Here is a 12,606-nt window from a genome sequence, read left to right on the forward strand (position 1 = left end):
CTTTAGGACGAATGTGGCTGATTTTGATCATTTGCGCCCCAACCATCTGCTGAATCAACCTTTGCCAAAAGGGTGACGAAAGGGTGGAGAAACTCAGAATTGTCCAGGAAAGATGATGTGAAAGGGCTTGACATGGCAGTGGTGTTAATGTGCCTGAACACAAATGCCTCTGGCCCGGTAACATGCAATGTGCCAATGTAATCACAAGTCAGGAATGACATTGTGATTTCCTCCTGCATTAGGAAGTAAGGGTTGCTGGGAAAGAGGTTCAACCGCACTTTACGTGACATGAAGGCTTTGGCACAAGGCAGGACCGTGTGTCTGTGACTTTGTGCATGTGGTGCTTGGCATCATCTCTGTTGAAATGACAAAAATGACTAATTTTGCTCAAGAGCTCTGGCATCTCCCAAAGAGTTGCGCACAATTCTTTCTGTTCCGACTGATAACATGCTGTAGCTTCCCCCTGACTACAAATGTCTTTTACTGAGTAATTACTTCTTCTGCACCTTTTATTGTGAGAGAATGAAATGTAGTTGATGAGCACGGTGTAAAACAGATCATGGCCACACTTATGCTGTGTGCCTATTGTTCTCTGAAAGTCTCTCCAAAATGGAATGGCGATGTAACTTGGCAGGTGGTGAATGTGAAAGTACGAACAAAATGGAATAGATGATGATGAGGTCTCGGCTTCGCTAATTCCATTTAACCCTGGAGTGAAGACAGCAATTGGACCAAAACCTCTCCAGTGTGAGTAATTGGACAGGCATTGCAGAAAAGATGTTTGGAAACGAAACAGCAAATGCCCCCACGCTTTCATGTGAGTGTGAGGGGGCCGAGGCACATTAGCAATCGTTTCAGCACATTAAACATGGTCTCAACACTTAGATGTATTGAAATAAATGAATTCAGTTTTGATTAGTTTTCCAGTTAGCTGTATAACTGTACTGCCATTTGTTTTTTAATAAATCAGTGATTGAGCAAAATATTGTGTCAGCTTCTCAGTTGTGGAATAAGAAAAACAACAAATAAAAGTGCAGATGGATGAGAAAGAAAAACAGCGCTATTCTCCAACATGTCTAGGGCCCACCTGGTCGAGTGCTCCGGGGCTCTCTTGGTTATTCAGGTCAGGGAACACACATGTCCGAGGCTTTGTCAAAGCTTTGGCGTCTGTGGCCCAGCTGCTATTTTTGCTTCTTCCCTGTACATGCCCTTTCATTCTTGAGTCATACTGAAGCATTGGAGGGCTGACCTGGAATACTGAAAGCCTGTCACACAACAGGACATAAACATCTGTGCAGAGAAAAGGTAACTAAACAGTAACAAAACTCAGGAAATGAAACAACTTTCCAGTCCATTAAATAGCCTCATGATAGCAGTGCTAATGAATGCACTTAAAGATGATTGGTGCATTTCAGTGACATTAGACATATATACAAATATGCACTTCACGGCCTCGCTTGGTTAGTAAGTGCTAGCGTTCAATCTATTGCTTATAAGGACACTCATAAAGAGGTGGCACTATTCATAAACCTGTAATATTATTTTTAAGTATGTGCTGCTAAACCAAACAAACCCAGGATGGATAAATCAGCTTCCTACAGAGGCAACATGTTTATTTACATATTACACTGAATTCCTGTTAGTGTTGAATAAATTATGATTTAATATGCTTATTTTTTTCCCTGTATTATTTTTTTTATTTTATGTCATATGTTTGGTTTTTGTTTGGATAAATACGATTAATTATACAGAGGTAACCTTTTCTATTGTGAGAGCTTTAAACAAGTGACATTAGATCAAAGTAACTGTTTGACATTTTGGGAAATACTCACATTTGCTTTCTCGCCAAGAATTAGATGAAAGAACAATACTACTCTTATGTCTGTCAGTTAAATCTTAAAAGTATTGCTACTGCCAGCAGTGGATTAGCTTAGCTTAGCATAAAGACTGGAAACAGGGGGAAACAGCTAGCCTTGCTCTGTCCAAAGGTAACAAAATATGCCTATTTCTAAAGCTCACTAATTAACATCTCATCTTAACTAAATATGTCATTTGTTTAATCACTATAAAAACTGTAAGTGTAATAACGTCAATTTGTGGGTTTTCTGTGGGGTTATATTCGAACTCCTGGAAGTTATGCTGCACATGGCCAAGGAGTAGTTCACACATAACCTCTGATAAAACCGCAACGTGCTGTTTTTTTACTATTTGTTTTTTGTGTGCATTAAATGAATAAAATATAATGTGTTAATTAGTGAATGTTGGCAGATTTTTTAACCACTGGATAGAGCAAGGCTTGCTGTTTCCATCTGCTGCCAGTCTTTGTGCTAAGTTAAGCTAACCAGCTGCTGGCTGTAGCTTCATATTCATCAAACAGATATGAGACATGGTATCAATTTTCTTATCTAACTCTCTACAAGAAAACAAACGGTGAAATATCTATTGGCAGAAATATTGGCAGAAATTAAATATAATATTCATAAGTATGTTTTAATTAGTGTATAATCACCTGAAAATAAGAATAGTTGTATTTTCATTACCTTAGAATGAGCCCTTTATATCTACATAGGAAGCGAGTCCTCTTCCACAGAGCCCGCCATGTTGCTAGTAGCCCAGAACAGGCAAACTAAACATTGGCTCTAGAGAGGGCCTTTCCTGTTTTTTGCAAGTTTTGTGGCCATCGTAGATTCTACTACATGCCTGGAAGGGGAGGGAAAGGGGAGGGGTCTTCAGTTGATTGCAATCTGCAACCTCACCACTAGATGTCACTAAATCCTACACACTGATCCTTTAAGTTCAAATTCACTTTCTTCAGCTTACAGCTTGAGTCACTGTGCAGTGAAAGAAACTATTTAATGTGGTGGAAGGGTGGAGAGGTTTGGAAAGAAAATGGATGAAATGAAAGAAAAAAGAAACAGAACATCTTACATTCACATTATGTAAATTAAAGATCTTTTTCTGGGACATCCATGCAGCCACCAGAGTTCAAGAGAGGACATTGCTGAAACTTCACTTTTCTGTTCACAGGAGTTTTTTTTTTCTGTTCCTTCTACCTCTTTCAATGTAATCATTATTGGGAAGCTGGTTGGTAATTTAACTGCATTTAAAGAGTAATGAGAAGTTCTTAAAAAGGCATTTAATTCTTCCTTTCTTTCATTATATAACTGAAGTTTACTTTGGACAGAATGAATGTAAAGTAATTTGCAAGTGAGCTAAGTTTTCCACAAAAGAAATCTGCATGTTGTCTTGCACAGGTTAGTAAGAGCATATTTTATGGTGAGAGTTTTTAAAATATCAGGGGGCACACAAGGAACCCACAAAATAGCCAGATCCTTTAGAACCACCTATTGGCATATTCCTAATGCTTTGAAATGGCACCAGATTGAAGGACTAAATTAAAACTCTTTTCTTATTAGAGGGCTAGCAGTAACCATGAACTTAGACTCACATTAAGATTGTTTGATTCATTGTTTCCTTTATAAAAATGCTGGTTTTAATCTCGAGTGACAAAGCAAAAACATAACCATTCATATATTTCTCTTTATACAGAGATCATCACTTTCTGACACCAGGGCACATGAAGGGAATCAGCAATTGATGATGTTAATCAGTTAGCACAAATTCTGCTCTTTTCACTCTCTGTTTCCTGGCTCAGTCAAGATAAAAAATAGTGGGAAAATAGTGCATAATAATAATTGTGCATTAAAAGCCTTTGTTCACTCTTTTGGTGGCATCAGTACAATCCGGTACAGGTCTGTCCTTCGCCATGGCACATCTCACTGCAACAACACTTGCCTGAAAGGACCATTTTTGCATTTCTGCAAATATTTCACAGTTGACTGTTTTTCAAGGGTTTTTAGACCTTTGAATCTTCTAGTCAGCCACTTGTTTGCATTTATTTCCATACAGCATGAATTTTCATATTGGGTAATTGTAGACTGAAAGAGAATATATCTACTTAAACTTGCAATAACAGATTTTCTTGGGGGCAGTGGAAACAAGCTGTGAACACAACATTAATATATCATTACTGTTTAAGTTGTTATGGCTAACTTGTTAGCAAACTGTCGCCTATTTAAATAACCAGCAGAAGCAAAGCATTAGCATTCATTTCCAGTTGTGTTTCTGTCCACCTGATGAACCATTGTTCAATATTCACTCTCCTTTTAGCTCTGTTTTAGTCTCTACCAAGTCCTGAGGGAAATATCTGGCTCTTTAGCTGCTAAATGCTCCACTATGTTCACCAACTAGTCGCTAACTTTGTCTGTCTACCATTAAGTGCTGGGCAGATAGTGTACAGTGGGTTAATCAGAGGTTGTCGATTAAAGTAGCTGCCTGTTGCTGCTGAAAATGACGCCAATGACAGTGATGAGGCTGACCAAAACCAGTGAAGCTACAGACTGGAAAACCAAAACAATGAGCTGAAAGACACTAAAATCGCACAGTCTGGGTGTAGTTCTCTATGTGTTTGTCACTACGAATGACACCTTTTACATGCAAGTAGTCATGTGATCCATTTTTATTATAAAAACATTGATTATAGCCACTTACATTTCTTTGTTTTTGCCCTGATTTATAGTCTCTCATACTTTAGGTTAATGTTTAGCTCTTCATTTTTTCAAATTCATGCCACAATATGCCATGTTTTTTGTAATTGCGTGGCCTTTTCTGCATATACAACTTTTAGAAATGCAATAATTTTACCTTAGAACATTTTGTATGTATGTTGTTGCAACATGGAACGATTGAAGAACGGGGCTCATAATGGTAAATGCTTTGTGTGAGCAGTTTTTATTCAGAGGATTACTAGATGATTCCATTCATCTCGTTGGCCCATTGTATTCTTTTTGGTGATAATGCAGTTGTAAGTGCTGCTGGATTTAAGAAAAAGTCTGCACAGCATTACAACCCAGGACTACCTTCACCTTGACAAAAACAAAAGCACATAATGTATGATGTTCACTGTGATGGATTATTGATCTCAAGCAAGTAACAAGTCTCTGCAATTTGATTTTTATAACAAAGTGAAGAGAATGGAATCAAGTGGCTGTCTGGAAGGAGAAAAAAACACAATTACAATATCTAAAACTTGAGAAATGTGCTTTGGGAAATTGTAACCAAATATAAATGATTTGTAAATGAGCAAAAACCTGCAAAAAAAGAGACTGGCATAGTCCTTCAACATGTTTACTGAAACATGTTACGTAACATATGTACCTGTCAATAAAACCGTGGTGATTTTTATACTTTGATTTTTCTTCAAATCATTACTATTCTCAGCTGCAACTATGAAACACTATAATGAACTTGCACTTCCCATGCTGGGCCGCTCTATTGATCGACACAATTGGCCTCAGAATCAGGGCTGAGCTCACCGGGTGTTTCAGTCAGACAGCCAGCTGCTCAGAGACACAAAGAGAGCCACAGAGGATTATTTGATGAACTATTCAAGTCACCTTGGTCATATGGAAGAACAAAGTCATCATTTGATTATTATATAAGATGAATGTAGCAAGTACTCCATCTGACAGCCTCATGATGCTCCTCATGCATCATAATTGCTCATAATGTATTTTTGTGGGCATTTGCACAGACGTCACTTTGCAGAGCTTAGTGAATATGTAATGATTACTCGGTCAGTGGCGCATTAACACGTGAAAAGAAAACATCATGAGCATTTTGCCAGGGTGGTGCCATTTGAATACATCACATCACGTCTAATTCAAACAATTGCTAATATATCCATCCTCACTGTTGGCAAAGCTGTGTACACATTCAGAAACCTGTTGCACACTTTCCAAATAAACCAGTTTGCTGAGCACATCCAAACTTTTACAGACTGTACAGGTGGCAGTTTTCTGAAACACAGTGTGACCTTCAGCTCTCATTAGATAAGGTTGTGTTACTAATTTGCTTGAATTGGGAAATTCAGTTGCCAAAAAATTCTTTGCCGGTGACACAGGCTAATTACACCAAAAGAATATATAATTATGTATTCTAGCTGCAAGGTCAGACTTACCTTATCATGTATCTTCTGGCCAGGAGGGGCAACCCCCCCTCCCCTTTATGATTTCATAATGTCCTCTTAGTGTGATTCTAAAATTGTTACAATGCCTTGTTGGTATTGTTACTGTGTGTTGAGACAGAACGTGAAACAAATTTTATAGGTGGCACAATTGGTATATAAAGTCAATGGAAAGACAAAAATTCTGCTTCATAAATGTACATAGATGAGAGGAAAAAGGAGAGACTGGAGTCTCTGGTGAGTTCTGAGTTCAGTTATTTAGAGGCTGAACTAAACATAAACACACAGGCACCCTTATGATGACATATCTCTGCTAAAATACGCTAGTGCAAATAAGATCCAGATGTAGATGCAGAGGAGTCACATGCGCAACTCATACAGCTGTGCATGCATATTTTTGCCAGCACTTTCACAGCACTCGCATGCAGAATATCTCTGCTCACAGAAGCAGTATTGTAGCTTGCAAAGAGAAAATCATGCTTTGAGTGCTTGCAGAATCTGAAGGAGAGCACAGCTACTATCACTTCTCTCCTGCTTGCAAAACTTTCACCTGCTCGCTTGCAAATGTTTTTTTTCTTTTTGCCAGTAAGTGGGTGGACTCAGTCACCATTGTGTCCATAAATATAATTGGTTGAGCGGGTCCGCCATCTTGGACTGCTGGGTATGGCAACATCACTTAGACAAACCACATAGACGAGTTCTATGTGAAAAGCGCCCTGAGATATCTTCTGGTGTGATTTGGTACTATATAAATGAAATTTACTTGATGTGACTTGAATGTTTGCAAAATCTTACACAGAGAAATGCACTTGAATGTGTTTGTCTGAGCTCTGTCTTTTGTTTCTTCCATTGTTGACATTAGTTTCATAAAACACTTGTAAGTTGTTTTTTTGACTTAGATCCTGTAGTTATTTTAATATTGCTCATTTTGATAAAATGTCAGTGTAGGCTGAGATATTGAACACATTGAGGTAAAACCGTAATATTATTTCAACAAGCACAGGATTACCTCATGGAACTTTTCATCTGTTTTCAATATTCTAATTATATTGTATGACATTTTCAAGGATATGAGTTATTACAAAAAATGTTTGGTTCGTGTTCAAATGATACTGACTGCCTTTATCCCTGTTGTAATGGCCTTTGCTCAACCATTGTATCATTTCTCTCCCTGTGTGTGGCTTATGAACCTATTGAGAGGGGCAAGTTCATGTATGTGTGTGTACTCTGTTACACACATAGGGTACGTGTGAGGGTGTCTATCTTTGTGAGGACCAATTAGAGTTTTAGATCTCTCTCTGTCTCTCTCTCTCTCTGTGTTTGACAGAGTACACGCATACATAAACTCAATAGCTTAATAAGCCACACACAGGGGGAGATATAACACAATGGTTGAGAAAAGGTCATTACAGCAGGTATAAAGGCATTGTCAGTATCATTTGTAACACCACTACAAAATGACACAACTACAAAGAGCTAGGAAAATGAGGTTATTGGCTAATCTGTATAGTTGTGGTAATGTAGGCAATAGCTTATATTTTTTTCAGAATGAATGCTCAGACAGATACTGAAAGTTAGTATGATTTTTTTTTTTAACACAAATTTTATAACTTTCAGGTCCAAAGAATTACATCTTAAACCAAACAGCTTCACCAAAATAAACAATGTAAAACAAATACAGGATCTTAGTAAAAAGAAAAAAACTCCCAGTGTTTTATGAAATTAATGTCAAAGATGAAACAAAATACAGAGCTCAGGCAAACAAATTCAAGTACATTGCTCTGTGTAAGATTTTGCACACATTCAATTTAATTTATATAGTGCCAAATCACAACAGATGTGGTTTGCCCAGGTGCTGTACCTAGCTGTCCAAGATGGCAGACCCTCTCAACCAATTATATATATTTTCTCAAGACATATCAGTCATAAAGTGACATAATACTTTAATACATTCCATAATTGCATCATAGTCCACAGCTGTGTTGGGGGTGTGTCCATAATCACACACAACAGGTCACTCATTCAAGATTCTCTCAACAGTCAAACACATAGAATATCTATAATCTTACACATTCAGAATCCTTTTGATATTACTAACTAGCAAAACATTTTTTCAGGTTAGTGGTATTGTACAAGACATAGCCCAAATCTAAACTTCTGATTAATCCATGTACAAATATACTATGAAATATTATATATATATATACAAAATACATTTTCAGGAGGAGCAAGGGAAGAAGCCAGCCATGATCCAACAGCTGCAGGGGGGCACTTGTCAGCTACTGACTGTCACTCCATTGGAATAAATGACTTCTGGACACCATTAAGTTAACTTAATTGTACTTCATTCCAATAAAGCACCTGTTTTGCCTCTACAATGTAGAGTCCTCGTCTCGGAACAAAAAGTAGGACACATTTTCACTGGGATGTCATGTAATATTTTATACTTGGCAGTGAGTTACGCCACAGTGAAGCGTGTTATTGATGTGAGGAATTGTTAGGTTTGGTGCTCACAGTCAGACATGACATTCGCTCTGACCCTCTTGCTGTCAGGATAATCTGCCCTGTCAGCTTCCATAAAGAACCAAAGGACACTAAAACGAGTCTTTTGACTAAAACTAAGCCTCTTACTTGAATTTTAAGTCGTTGCTCTTTTCATGTGCTCTTCTTCTCCTGTTTTCTGTCTCTGTTTATATCTGTCTGTCTACTTATCTGTTAATCTGTGCTGTAGCCTCTCTCTGTCTCTCTCTCGAATCTGTCTGAAACTTGTTTGAGGAGGAAGCAAATTTGTTGTAAACTCTACTGTTTTGCTTTCCAGAGGTTAGTTAAAAATCTGTAAGCATCTGTGCATAGATGCAATGTTTTACTTTCACTCAGTGCTCCTCTTGTCTGCAGCAAACCACTCATTATATGGAAATCACTCCCTCTCTGACTTCAGTACCTGTGGTCCTCATTAACCTCTTCTGCTGTGGTTGTATGTTTGTCATGACAACTCCAGCACCACACATAGCAAACATGCCATCCATTCTTTCATGTGCTAAATTCTAAGTGTGTTGGAGACAGTGAGTGTGAGATTATGCTGTCCAGTGGATGAAGTGTGTCCAATCCCCTGCCTGGAAAAGAGATAAAGAAAGAGAGAATGTGTATGTATGTGCGTTTCTGGTTAGTGGACTTGTTTTGTTTTGCTTGTGAGTGTCATTTTGAGCTTTGGACTTTTTTGGGAAGTAAGGTCATTTTGGCCCAGTCCTTGCTTCACTCGGTTGAGTTGGCATTTGAGGATTAGGATTTTGGATTAGGGATTAATTTTAAATTTGGTTTTGCTCAGGGCAAGAGTTCAAGGCAAGAATAAACCCTAAGAGGCTTCCGGTCTGATGAGGCAGTGAGCTGATGTGCAAGTGGGGGACTCCGGTTAAACTTGTCATATACCTTCCAAATCTAACAAACTATCAGCACTTTTTCCACCGATTTACATGAGTGCTGCGGCGTAATGAGCAACGCAAAGCAGAAACAGCCAACAACAATAACTCGAGCTTCAAGCATCTCGGTTAAGCTAACCACCATGGCCACCGCTGCCTTGGCTGGCAAAGGACTGACCCACCAACAGTGGGAGCGACACTGACCCAGTCATCAAGAACATCCTTGAGGCTCCACTCAGTAAACAATGTGATAGCTTCAAAGCTGACATGGCTGTCCTGATACAACAATCAACAGAATCCCTGAAGCTGGCAGTTTACTCACTGGGACAACAAGTGACACCATTTAACAACCGTCTCACTAAAACAGAAGTTTTGGTGGGTGGAAACTTTGAAAAGCTCACTGAGATGGAAACCGTTGTTAAGTCTCTACAGTCTCAAACCATGGCACTCCTGCAACAGATGGATGACCTTGAAAACAGGTCCAGGCATTCTTATTTGAGGATCATTAACATACCCAAAGGAAATGAGGAGGATCAGGATCCGACAAAGTTTGTGTCTGATTTGCTAATGGCGGTGATGGATCCCGGCATTTTCAACAACCCTCCGAAGATAGAGCTAGCCCACCACTCCCTCTGTCCTCGGTTGGTCTAGACTTGGTTGTCATAGGCTAATTCTTTTGTAATCCAGGTGTTGCTGTGGGTGAGCTGATGCCCTCTGCTAATTCCCTTTATTAAATATTTGCAGACATGGGAGCCCTGTCTGCTCAGGAACGTTGGAAAGGTTACAGGTTTGTGCTGTACAGAAGTGACATGGTGTATGGGGCCCTGCTCCTAGTTCTGGTTCTTAGACCAGGAATGTTTAGGTGTGTTTATTCGTTCTCTGTTCTAAGAGTTTTCTTTTTGGGGGAATTTGGTTGTTTGATCCTACAGGTTTGTTTTTGTCTCTGTTATTCTTGTTTTTTTCCCTCTCCTTCCTTCAACAAGGCAGTATGTAAGTTTTATTATGGCTAATGTAACAAAAAATGGAGGAGCATGTCTGAGATTTGTCTCTTGGAATGTTAAAGTTCAGTGGCCCAGTCAAGAGAGTTAACACCTAAAACATCTTAAAACCAAAATTGTCTTCTTACAAGAGACTCATTTAACCACCAAGGATCATCACAGGTTAAAGGCATCATGGGTTAGCCAAACCCATGACACCTATGTGGATGATTTTTTATTGTTTATTTCTGATCCAATATCTATCGTCCCCCAGACAATCGCACTGTTAAACAGATTTGGAACTCTTTTAGGTTATAAATTTTTCAAAGGGTGAATGCTTTCCTGTAAACAATCTAGCCCTTCAGAACCCTGATAAACACTTCCTCTTTAAGATGTCTAGAAGCAATTTCAAGCATTTAAGTGTGAATATCTGTCGACAATTGTCAAGTGTTTACAAAAACAATTTCCCACCCATAACTGACAAGCTTAATTGGACCTGAAAAGGTGGAATAGTTTGCATATAGCCATTGCTCTGACGGTAAGTTGCATTAAAATTAACGTGTTTCCACACTTTTTGTATTTTTTCCAATGTCCGCCAGTCTTCTTTCCCAAATCCTTTTTTCGTACAATGAACAAACCTATTTCCTCTTTTCTATGGAAAGTCAGGACCCCCAGACCAAACATTAAGATGGTGGGTGTTATGAACCTGTCATGGGCAGATGCCAAAAGTAGAGAGAAAAGACAGGAGGAGGAAGACAGTTGGCCTGCAACTCCTTTTGTTGAGACAGTGACAGACCACGAATAATAAGCCTCATCAAGTATTTTGACTAGTTTCAGATAAGAGGCAAACTAACATAATCCAGGCAGCAGTTATGTTTACTCTAAAAAGTATTTGGCAAACATAATTAGGAGAGATCAATTGGAAATGTATAACTATATGAATTGAGGTTAGCAACAAAGAAATTTTGTTGATTAGACTGCATCAATGTTAAGCATCTTCATTAAGGCCGATATGAAGATAAGAGATAGGACATAAAGTCAGCAGGTGGTTTATGGAAACTTTCAGTTGAGTCTCCCTGGACATCCTGAAGGTTATGATAAGTACGTAAGTAAAGTTTATTTAATATAGAACCTTTCATAGAGAAAGGTCACACAAATGTACTTCACAAGAGTAAAATGGCATTGATGTTGAAAAGGTGGGTTGCACAATAGTTGGTCTGAAAGACAGGATGGCAGGAATCAACTGATGTTTAAAGGGGACATATGCACATTTCCAGGTCTATATTTTTATTCTGGGGCTTTACGGTTAAATTTATCTTACTCTGGCTCTTTATGCAGCCCTTCAGTTCAGCCTCTGTCTGAAACAGGCCATTTTAGCTCCTGTCTGTTTAAGGCCCCCCTTCTAATGAGCCCACTCTGTTCTGATTAGTTAGCTTCTGTAAGTTGTTCCTCAGCGGACTTACGCCAGCACTAGAGGCTACATAAACAGTAGTAGTAGGATTTCACTTCTTCTCGATTTTTACTCAAAATATCCGAAATATGGGAGGGGACAATGCGTACAACCCATGGAACAACCTTAGCAACAAAGGCTACAGAATGGATGGCCGTTTGTGGGTATGTGGGACAAGCTGACGTCAGTTCAGTGGTGAAATAGAGGTAACTTTTATATTTACCTCATGTTTTGAAGCATGTTTAACATAGACATCTGACATCATGACAGTATAAAAATAACAGAAAATCACAAAAACCATAATATGTCTCCTTTAAAGAACAGCATCCGGGAACAGATTGGCTCAAGGAATGCAGGCAGAAAGCTCATTGGTCAGGTTTGGTGATGTCAGAATTGTGAATGATGGGATTTTGACAGTGTGGGAAAAAGGATGTAACAGAGAAAAATAGAATAGGAGGAAATGGCAACATTAAACCATAGAAGAATGAAGACAACACGTGAGGAAAAAGATCTGCCTTATTGAGCATTCACCAAGGCTTCATTAGGCAAGGCAAGTTAATTTATACAGCACATTTCAACAACAAGGCAATTCAAAGTGCTTTACATAAAATATTAAAAGCATTAAGATTAAATAAAATACAATTAAAATAGTTATTAAAGAGAAATCAAAAACAGAATAAGATAAAATACGAGAATAAAAAAAGTTACAGTGCAGTGTAAGAAATGAATCAAAAGCCT

The sequence above is a fragment of the Thunnus albacares genome, chromosome 12 (genome assembly GCF_914725855.1).
Source record: "Thunnus albacares chromosome 12, fThuAlb1.1, whole genome shotgun sequence".
NCBI lineage: Eukaryota > Metazoa > Chordata > Actinopteri > Scombriformes > Scombridae > Thunnus > Thunnus albacares.